Here is a 12,047-nt window from a genome sequence, read left to right on the forward strand (position 1 = left end):
AGGCACTGGGTATATGCTAGCTAGCTAGCTAGCCTACACATGCTGTAAACTACTTACGAGTGACTCGGGACTCGATAGACTAACATTAGGCTGTTGTTGAGGTTAGCTTATGTTGATTTGGATATCTCCATGAGCATCCGTGGAAAACGTTGTTTTAAGAAGCCAAGACCAGGTCATGTAATTGTGTGGCTACGAAGCTAAAATTAAATAAGTGGATATCTAGTTAGCAACTTTAGGCTAGACCTGAGCCGCTGGCTGTCTTCACAATCGCCATATCTGTAAAACACTGCTGTCCACTTAGATGTAGAATTGACCCTGGTACGAAATTAAGAAAATACTCACCAGACGCAGATCGACAGTTGCCTGAGTATCAACACTGTTGACTTGTTCCTGCCGCAATCGTCAATGGAAGCTGACAGGCTCTCACGTAGCAAACAAATCAACGTTTTTACAGTAATCTATATTAAAATCTCACCACCTGGCTGTTTTCACAATAGTCATATCGTCATAACATTTCCCTCTTTCTGTTTTTTTGTGTAAAATTGAACTATAAAATTAGCTACAAAAAATACTACTATGACGCTTTCTAGCATGGCTGCCGCCTAAAAGACGAGGCGGTCTCACGGGCGACCTGCACTCGCTCAAATTTCAAAGACTGTCACAACCTAAATCAAAAATGCGAGATTGCAGTTCCACTCGAAATCGCATGCTCTACAAAGCCAAGTGGTTGTGATTTTTTTGGGGGTGGTATTTTTCACTCGTAATCAAAGCTCCAATTTGCTAGCTAGAAAGTATCACGTTGTATCCATGCGTCGTTGCTAACGTGTGTTGACGTGGTGACGTAGCTTGCACAGATTACCCTTCGTCGACAAAAGGCACTTTGTCGCCACAAAAACGTTGTAACCTCCTAAACTGTGCAATGGAATCCAAATACTAGCAACTCAATCGCTACCAAGACAAAACGTTTGACACCTATGTAGTCCAAATATTGACAAAGTTTTAGGGGGGCAAAAAGAACTAGAAAAGGCTGTTCCTGCCAAACAGCAGTGAGAATGCTGAAAACCTGAATAGCTGACCATGCTAAAAAAGCTGAAAAATGTGAAAATGTTTAGAAAGTTATAAGCTGAAGCTTCAATGCGCCCAATAGGTATTTTAAATAGGGGCTGGAGCTGGACGAAGGCATGAAACTACAGAAAATAGAAGAAAAATTCAAACCAAAAAGTGAAAAAAATCTGAAAGAAGAGAAACAATGCATAAAAATGAGAAAATTTAGCAGAAAATGGAGTTTTAAAAGGCCTGAAATGTATGTTAGAAAGGACCTGCAGCAAGATGAAGGCAGAAAAAATACAGAAAAGAGAAGAAAAATGCTAAAGTACTGGCAGTTGGAAGGTACTGCTGTGAAAGGTATTTTTGAAAGGACCTGGAGCAAGATGAAGGCAGAAAAGAGAAGAAAAATGCAAAACAAAAGGGAAAATGTGAAAATTTAGCAGAAAAACAGTTGCTGAAGTCTGGGTTGAACGAATTTGAAGGTAAAAGGCAACACTGGAATTACTTGAACTTGCTGGAAAAACGTAGCAACCGTTGGTCATTGGCAACAGACTGGCAACATTTTTAAATAGAATCTAGGTTTCTACTCCTCGTTGTTTCAAACAAACATCTAACACAAAAGACAAACTTATACAATTTCCTCACTTTTTCTTTAACTTCTCTTTCCTCACATAAAAGAGAAGTCGGGATTCAAATTCAACATGGAAAACACATCAGATTAGCCGTTTACACATCCATCTCAGTTCTGGTCGACAATCTGCAACATGTCAATTTGGTTAGGATTTATTAACCAATGTTGGCCACGCATTGGTCCACCACCAAACTAAGAATTAATCATAACACACACATTTCAGTAGCAGTAAACTCATGCAGAACTCGTAACCCCTAATGGGACTCAAGATCCTTTGTACGACTTCAACGCAAAGGGCCTCGAACCCTTTAACATGTATTAGTATACCTTAGTAATTACATGACTTCAATAGACCTAGATAGCTCATTCAATTCGCTAAAATATCGCAATAACATGTATTTGTGAGAAAGAAAAAAAAATTGGTAACTAGATATGACAATTTCAACCAATCCATTCACAGATCATCCACTGTGAATTTCAAGAACATTCCACATTACCCAAACACTCATCCACACACCCATGGATGGACAACCATATGCACTATGCATATGACAACTGGCGCAGAAACAAATAAACTGGCCACATCTGCAGCCTTGAAAAACATCAAAGACTTAACACAGACCACAACTGCATCTTTGAACTACTCAAAGACTAAACACAGAGGATTTACAGTAGGAATGTAGCAATATCACAATTTGGACCCAAATTAAGTAAATGTAAAAGATAGAATTGCACATCTATTTATCAGACTAAAATTGTACCATTCAAACAAAACCCTGTCAAATTCAACAATAACTTCAACCTCACCATAACTTCGCTCAAAGTAATCGATCTCAGTAACTCACCACTTTCCCCTGTTCAAAATGCTGCATTGAATCACCTGACACTGAGGAAGAATTCTTGCCACTCACGAGTCCAGGTTGCACCTCAATGAACATCCTAGTGCCCCCTCCAAAACTGTTGTGGACATTTTTGAGAGAATCAATCGTTTAAGCTGCAGTCGGGTTGAGTACAGATTTAATGTTTATTTGACGTAGATTTTTAAGATAATAACGTTCCCAACATAATATCATCAGCACACAAACATAAGACAATAACACAAAGACAATTCCATACAGCTCCATCTAGCATTCTAGAATGGAACCAGGAGAATCCAGCCCACCAGCACTACTCAGCTGATGGCCCTGAACCCCCCCAGAACATTCTTCAACAGACCATTTTATAGATACAACAGTTCTCAAAAGTGATTGGTCCATCCTACAGACATGAAGCTATACCAAATCTCTTCTGTCATTGGTTAAATCCTTAGAACAATACAGTTGAATCCACATTGTCTTCGGAACAACTGTCTCTTCCCCCCAGGTGACAAGAACTCTTTCAGGTCACCCAGACTTCCCGTCTCCTAGACTTCACGTCTCCTAGTTAGGTGTTATAAAACTACAGGTGGCATCTCTACCAAATGAGTTGAATCCACATACATTGTATCAAGCTTCTTATCCAACTGTAAACTTCTTCTAAAACATATTAATTGTACATAGGCCCAATTGTACATAGGCCCTTTCTTTCACAAAGATGGAGGAGAAACTTATAATGCGTGCCTGCACACCCAGTCCTGTTCAGACACTTAATTAAGATGACATCAATATAATAATTCATAGTGCAAGGTTGGTGATGTTGTCGTTGTCCCTGGAGTTTTTTATAGTAAATAACAAGATCATGCTACATCTAACCAGTGGATCATTTCTCGCAAGTGTGTCAAAGTGGTATGTAGATCTACTACTTCAAATTGAAAACGGAGAAGATATTTAGAGTAAAGACAAGTTACTTTACATCTGTGTTCAATATCGTCAATTAAAAGTAAAAGCTTTCCAGTTACGAAGCGTTTGTTCGTAGGATTAACGCCAGCTGCAGCAAACACTTAGCTAAGCTACCCCAGCCCTGGTTTGGCTGTTTGTGATGGTCAGCTATGACAGTCGCGCCTCGATTTTTGCATATTTCTCTAAAACTTGTTAAAATAAAAACGATCCTGCTAGATTATGTACACTTTAAGCTCACTGTACATACCTTGTTTGGCCAATTTGGTCGATTGTGAAAAGTCAAACCGTTTTTAGTTATGGAGAGAGCCATCGCGCTAGCTCGATTATGATGATGTAGCCAGAATCCACACCTCAAACAAGTTAACCTAGACGCAAAACCGTACGTCCAATCCAAAAAATAAGGATATTTTCCGAGACCCAAGACTCTCCCGAAACCAGACATGTCCTTTATATGTCTGTGCGGTCAGAAATACAACTCTACCGGCAGTTTAAAAACACGTCTACATTCGAAATTCTCTGACGAATTTTACCTATTGAAGTGAGTGAGCGAATTTGAAAGGCTGCTCTCGCCTCAAGGCTCAAAGCTGAAAATCTGTAAATGTGAGCTCTTTAGTAGTTACATTGGCTGAAAGAGGACAAGTTTTCCTACATTTTAAGGTATAACTTGTTTCTGTAAGTTAAATTATATGAACGTCAGAGGAATTTGTTTGTCAATTTAGTTGAATATCAAAAAAAGAGCAGCCAGCAGAGTGGCTGCTCAACCATAAAAATCAAGAAGGAGCTACATTTTTCATGTATTTAAAACTGTCACGATTCAAAATTGGCTGAATATATTTGAAAAACCTGAATCATTTGGGAATAGCTGAATGTCTTGTGAACATTTTAATGTTTGAATGGTGTCTCTAGCTGAAAGTATGCTGAACTAGTTAAGTTTGAAAAAAAGGAAGCTTTTTAATGATTTGAAAGGATTTACCATTACTTTTAATGGGAGAATAATTTGCACAAAAACCTTAATTCTTTAAAAAGTATAAAAGTGAGAAATACCAGAAGTCAGAGCCATCATCACCTGAAGGAGCTGAACGTTTTGATACCATAATTGTAGGAATCGGTGAAATTATGCAGGACTAGTTAAAGGCCAAAAAACGGCGGAAGAACGTTGGAATAATAATAAAGAGAAACAGAAAAACAATAGCTTAACAGAATTCTCACAATAATTATTATATGGCAATGACGGTACAAGCTTTCTGATTGGCTAATGGGTAGTCATGCCAGACGCGTATTGCCCTCCTCAGCGGTCAATACGGCTCCGTATTGCCCTCTGACGTCATCTGCAAAATGAACAACGAGTCAGCTGCTGAGTTTTTTTTGTGTTGAAATTATGCCATTTTAGCAGAACCATGTTGTCCGCTTTCTATCAAAAGTAATGAGTTGCAAGGCAACACATGAAACACAGCGTGAGAAGACTTGAGAGCTAGCTACAATTAGCCTAGAGGTACCATTTATTTTCGTTTACAAAATGAAAAGAAGCTAAAAATGCCATATAATAAACTACTTACTAACCTCGACCGTTCGTAGATTAAGGAAAAGCGAGATTTATTTTGCCAAGTCTCGCTTACTACTACTACTTGGCTCTCAACGAAGGCAGTCGCATTTTCTTTCCCTGTCCTCCCCCTGACCTTCCCTGCTTGCTTCCCTGCTTGGCTTCTATCCTATCCTATCTATTGTCCTATTCACCGAGAAATGCTCTGCAGTTTCAATCATTTGGATAGTTTTTGATGATATCACTCAAAATCAAATACTTCTGATTGGGGCAAACTGGATCGACTACAACCACTAAAAGGAACGACCTGAGGGACTGAAGCCCAAGGAGAGCAGAGGTATTTTGGGCTACTCTCCAAGACTGACCACAGGCAAGCAAGCTTAAGCTTGTTCCTTGTAGAACTATGGCTTGCAAAGACTGCAAACAACTTACTCAGAGGATAGTCGAACTGGAGCTAAGAGTCAGAACCCTCTTAGATATCAGAAAGACCGAAGACTTTATAGATTCCATGCTACCTAGCCCGGAGGCTAACCTACTGGCTAATGAGCCATCCTTGGAACCAGCTTTGAGTCATGGCCTGCTCTCGGTTCTAAACCAAAGAGGCCCAGCGCTGCTTCTACCTTCATCGGAGTTGGGACTGTCACCAAGGATAAAAAGCGAGGCAGAGACTCTTCCCACATCACCTCTCCTCCTGTCCCACTCAGAAACAGATTTGAACCACTGGGAACTTTCTCTCCCTTGTGTGTGGAATCCAAGGCAAAGAGGCACAGGAGTGCTAGCCACGCAGCTTACAAACATGAAGGGCCCAGATTGCCGACACACCATGATGGTAGCTACTACACACATGCAAATCCAACACATCATCGTCTGCTGCGACCGGGAGTCTCCCATTTTACTCCAAGCCCCTCTAGGACCACTCGGGGCGCTGTTCGACCCCCTATCAAGCCTAATCAGACAACAATACCACAGGATTATCAAGATCCAAGGTATGCTAAGACTACCCACAGCCCATCAGCACTTAGAAGAGCTAACGCTGCTAGCACTAAAGAATCTACTGCTAGCACTGACACAGTGGTTAACCTTGGTTTAGCACAAAGTCCTATCTTTGCTAACCCAAATAAGCTAAGAACTGGCTCCGCAGCTACTGATAAGGCAAACACTAGAAATGCAAACACAACACCACATATGACCACTATCTTGATTGGAGATGCCATGACAGCACATGTTAAACTGGCAAAGACAGAAAATATTTGTCTTAGCAACACATCTGTCGAGGAACTGTCGTCAGAGGTACAAACAATCCTCAACAATAAACCAAACAGCCCTGAGATTATCATCCACACTGGCTCGTTTGATATCCTACACAAGAAAACTGGCACTGAGATACTTAAAAAACATTTCACCCAGCTACTGAACACACTCAACAGATATCAAGATGTATTCATCAGTGGACCGATTGCATGCTTTCACAGAGGAAAAGAAGCCTTCAGTCGACTACTATCTTTCACCACATGGTTGGCATCTGTCTGTCTGGCACACAAACTGACATTTATCGATAATTTCAATGTGTTCTGGAACTGTGCAGACCGTTTTCAAGCTGACGGACTCCACCCAAACCGTAGAGGATCTCGACTACTAACAGCAAACATCAGTCACGTGCTCCTGACCACAAATCAAGTTTCTCTCCCTATCCCTGTTGTGTCTAAGCTGACTGACGCATCCCAATCAACCTCCCATGGAAGAGAACAGAACATTCAAACAGCCTCCTGCAAGGTCATGGGTCCTGCACAGATCTGTACCCCCCAGATGAACTCCCTTGTGATGGAACAGCTCAGTGTCATAGACTTTCTCCAAGAAACGGTACTCTAGGACAGCCACCATGCTATTTTATTAGACATACCGGTCATCATCAAAAACAGAAAATGGCATGGTAAAATGCATCGTTACAAACCTGAAACTAGTGTTAGAAGTCACAGAACTATCCATATTCTTCCAACAGATTTATCAACACCTGTTTTGTCTGTTAATACCCCACAGATTAAACTGGCCCTTCTAAATGTTAGATCACTAAATAACAAAACATTTCTAGTTAATGATCTGATCAAAGAAAACAACTTAGACTGCATCTGTCTAACAAAAACCTGGCTAAACAATGACACGGCAACAGCAACTCTGATAGAAGCGTGTCCACCCGATTACAGCTTTCACCAAGTTTCTAGGAAATCAAAAAAAGGTGGAGGAGTCGCAGCTATTTTCTCCTCTAAACTGTTGTTCAAAATCACTGAGCTAGGTGAATTCACATCATATGAATATCTTGCTATAGAGCTCAAAACCGAATCAATACTTTTTGTTATTATATATCGGCCACCCAAGCACTCGCCAATATTCATACAAGAATTCTCTGAACTATTATCACTATGTGTCACTAAATATGACAAAGTAGTTTTAAACGGAGACTTAAATATCCAAGTAAATAAAAAAGCAGACCCAAGAACTATTGAGCTCTTAAATCTCCTTGACAGTTTCAATCTACTTCAACACATAACAGACCCAACACACCGGCACGGAAACACACTAAATCTAGTGATAACAACTGGACTAAATATCAATAATATTTCAATAACTGATCTACCCCTCTCAGACCACCATTATATACTTTTTAATGTGGAAATTATCCTAACAAAAAACACAAAACAATTCTTAGTCCAAAGAAGAAATTTAGACGATACAGCTATTATGAAATTTTCTGAACAATTTGCTCTATATGAGCCAACTAGTCATGATTGCTCTCTGAATGAAATGGTAGAGAACCTCAATGATGCACTATTATCTGTGTTAGAGTCTGTTGCACCACTGAAAACCAAAAAGAAGTGCACGAGCAGAACCTCCCCATGGCTGAGAAATAAAAATGTTAGTGAAACGAAAAGAAAATGCCATGCAGCAGAGAGAAAATGGAGGAAAACAAAGATCACTATCCACTACAATATCTTCAAAGATACACTAACCACCTATAACATAACCATCCGTCTAGCAAAGAGAGAATATTTCTCCAACATTATTACAGAAAATGCCAGAAATTCCAGAGTTCTTTTCTCCACCATTGACCAGCTGCTAAACACTGTCCCTGTCCCACCCCCATCCTCAGCAGTTACATGTGAAGAGCTTGCTTTGTTCTTCAAGAACAAAATAACTTTGATCAGAGCTAGTATTATTAAAAGTGGGGTCGAAACTGACATCAGTAGATTCTGCAACATAACCATGAGCACATTTACCTGTATCACACTTAGTAAACTTTCCAAAATTGTCAGCGAATCTAACTCCACAACCTCAGATATTGATCCTATACCCACAACATTCTTTAAGCGAGTGTTTGATAGTGTCCCAGGTCCGGTGCTAGAGATTATAAACACATCCCTTAGAACTGGCGTCTTCCCAGATGCCTTCAAAACAGCTGTTGTAAAGCCCCTATTAAAGAAACCCAAATTGGATAACAGTCTACTTGCAAATTACAGACCAATATCAAACCTTCCATTTATTAGTAAAGTACTGGAAAAGATAGTTTTAGTCCAATTAAATTATTTTCTTGAAGAAAATAACATCCTGGAAGTCTCGCAGTTAGGTTTCAGGAAATATCACAGTACTGAAACTGCTCTCACCAAAATAATTAGCGACCTCAGACTAAACTCTGATGCAAATAAAGTCTCGATCCTTATCCTGCTAAATCTCAGTGCAGCATTTGATACCATTGATCACGACACCCCAATCAATAGACTGGAAAAGCTTATTGGGTTCACGGATAGTGTATTGAACTGGAGAAAATCATATATCACAGGAAGGAAGTTTTATGTTAGTTTAGGAGACCATAGGTCCAAGAAACATGAGAACTGCTATGGGGTTGCTCAAGGAAGCTGCTTGGGTCCATTACTTTTTTCTCTTTATATGTTACCACTCTGCGACATAATCAGAGAACATAACATAGATTTCCATAGCTATGCGGATGACACACAACTATATATATCCACTGAACCCAACGATGCAATGGCCATCAATTCCATTACCAACTGTCTGTTGGCAATAAACAAATGGATGAATGATAACTTTCTTAAATTAAATGAAGACAAAACCGAAGTCCTATTATGTGGCCCCAAATCCAAAAGAGAGATGCTTACTAAGAATCTAGGAGGCTTAACCCCCTGTCTTAAACCAGAGGTGACGAGTCTCGGTGTAATCCTGGACTCAGATTTGAATTTCAACTAGTCCTGTCCTAGCTACTTTACACTGGCTCCCTGTCACTTTCAGAATTGGAACAAGGAACTAGCTACATTGCTAACTCCCTTATAAACTACACACCAGCTAGAACACTGCGATCATCAAATGCAGGCCTATTAGAGGTCACCAGAAGCAGTCAAAAGAAGATTGGTCATTCGGCCTTTGCTAATTACGCCCCAAAACTATGGAACAAATTACCCATAAGTATTAGGGAAGCAAACACGCTAGACATTTTTAAAAGACAGCTTAAAACCTACCTTTTTACCGAAGCATTTAAGTAATTTTATCTCATAAGTGTTTCACTACTTTTATTAGTTATATTATTTTTGCTATTTTAATTATGACTTTTATCACTTGTATTATTGTTTTTATTGATTTTATGTAAAGCACCTTGAGCTACAATTCTTGTATGAAATGTGCTATATAAATAAAGTCTTACTTACTTACTTACTTCAGCAAGAGTTCCGTTCCATTAAGGTCTATTCTAGTTCTAGCTACGTAACCAAGGTAACTTATACTTCGGAACTAGCCTGCTCCATGTCAAACTAAAACTATCGTCAGTGTCGGTGTGGCTGGCAGGCTTTCTACTAAACTGTCCAAGTACGCTTTGAATTCCTTTTCCAGGTAGCTCTGCCTCCGTGGCTGTGTCTGGAAGAGGCACTCTGGACAGAACATCAGCTGTTATCAGGTTTTTACCTGGGACATGGATGATGTTGAAATTGAATCTGAGCAGCCTTAATCTGAATCTGATAATCCTCGGCGGAAGATCATCCAGTGCTCTGGACTTCAGGAGTGTTATGAGTGGCTTGTGATCTGTTCTTATAGTGAAAGTGCCGATGATATACCAAAAGGTAACCTCTTGAAGTAATATCTGCCCTCTGGTGTGATGAACGTGGTCAACAGCATTGAGTCTTGATGGAGCGGTACTTGCCAAAAGCCTGACGTTGCATCAATCTTTGTGAAGACTCTGACTCCTTCCAGCTTAGCCAGCGTCTCGTCCACTGCCAGTAAGATGTGTCTCTCTCTGATGACGCTCTCGTTCAAATGGGTTAAATCTACACCAATGCGTAGTTTCCCCGATGTTTTCACGATAGGGACCATGCCTGCACACCATTCAGTTGGTTCTTCAACACGGGCTATGACCTCCATTTTCTCCATCCGGTGTAGTTCCTCTTTAACTTTGGCCCGGAGTGGGATGGCTACACGTCATGGGGCAGAGAGGGCATAGGGTGGTGCATTGTCTTTCAGCTTAATTTTATATTCACCTTTAAGTTTACCTAGCCCTGTAAAGACATCTGCGTAGGTTGAGCGGAAGTGTGTCTCTGCATCGTCTATGCTATGGAGCTGAGGAATCATCTGCAGTCTGCGAATGGCTGGCATGCCCAATAAGGGTGTGGTCAGGGCTTTCACAATGAACACCTCCACCTCAATCTTTCTGTCGTCTCTCTGAATGACAGCATGCACTTGCCCTTTGACATCCAGAGGTTGACTGGTGGGGACCAGCAGGGGTCTGCGTGTCAGTGTGTACCTGCCATATTTCTCTTGCGTGTATTCTGTTTCTGGGATGGCAGTCACAGATGCACCAGTGTCCACTTTAAAGCACATTGGGCCACCATTTATGGTAAGCATTTCAGTCCATGTAGACGACTGTGGATAGTCAACAGCTCCCAAATAAGCCGCCCCATAATCCTCCTCAATGGAATCTAGGTTTTGAGCTGATCTGCACACAGATGCAAGTGTCCCCTCTTCTGACATTTTCTACATTCAGCATCTTCTGCTGGGCATTCAGTCCATGCATGTGTAGGGGTTTTGCCACACTTCCCACTCTGCTTTGGGCTAGTAGAGGCAGGCTGAGGCTGAAAACGGCTTACACGTTGAGCAGAATTTTTCCTATAAGCATTTCTCTTGCTGTTGTAAGACACTGCATCTATTTGCTCTGGTGAATCGGCTGACCGAAGAACAATTTGCTGCTTTTTCCACCTCTTCGTGCTGCTTCACTTGAACTATGGCTGAAGCTAAATCCAATCCAACCATCTTTTCAGACAATTTGGCATCACGTATCCCGACAACACTCCTGCCTCGGATCAGCTCTTCACGCAAGACGCCATTTTTGCAATGTTCAGCTTGCTTGTGCACTGCTGTGATAAAGTTTTCTGCAGATTCGCCAACTTCCTGACTTTGTTTATTAAACTTGACTCGTTCAAAAATTACATTATGCACTCCTACAAAATGTCCATCAAAAGCATTTTTTACCTCGTCATAGTCATTTTGTTTATCCTAAGCCAACTGCAATGAGCTCAGGATATCATCAGCTTTATCACCCATTGTGTAAATGAGAGAATTCACCTGGTAAGCTTTGTTTTTTTCTTTCAATCCAGAAGCAAGCCTGAAGCGGTCGAATCTTGTAATCCATGCGGGCCACGAGCTTAGCTTGAAGTCGAAGGGTCCCGGTGGTGGGATGGTAAAAATGTGATCCATGCTGTGTGCTAGTAGCTTACCGCTAGGTTGATATTAGCTTTCACCGTCAAACTGTCTCTCTAGCTCCACACGTCACCGTCTTCACTCTCCACCCGTTAAATTAATCCAACAAGTTGTCTGTACCTCTAGACTTTGTCTGTCACGGGTTATACGCTTCTGACACCATGTATTGTGCCTATATACTCGGTACTCGGGACACAACCATCAGGATGCAACTCGACAACTTTTATTATACTTCATCTCACACGTGTATCATAACATCATA

The 12,047-nt window shown here is 40.8% G+C and overlaps 1 long non-coding RNA gene across 1 annotated transcript in view; it reads right to left on the minus strand.

The window, feature by feature from the left end:
• LOC146267947 (uncharacterized) overlaps positions 1 to 11,135 on the minus strand; it is a 31,249-nt gene extending 20,114 nt beyond the window's left edge. Inside the window, exon 1 of the long non-coding RNA XR_014768817.1 lies at positions 10,001 to 11,135. This is a non-coding gene — a long non-coding RNA (uncharacterized LOC146267947). The remainder of the gene's footprint in view (positions 1 to 10,000) is intronic.
• Between the last annotated feature and the right edge of the window lie 912 nt (positions 11,136 to 12,047).

The sequence above is a fragment of the Hypomesus nipponensis genome, chromosome 11 (assembly GCF_054491055.1).
Source record: "Hypomesus nipponensis isolate SF chromosome 11, ASM5449105v1, whole genome shotgun sequence".
In the NCBI taxonomy this organism is placed as follows: Eukaryota; Metazoa; Chordata; class Actinopteri; order Osmeriformes; family Osmeridae; genus Hypomesus; species Hypomesus nipponensis.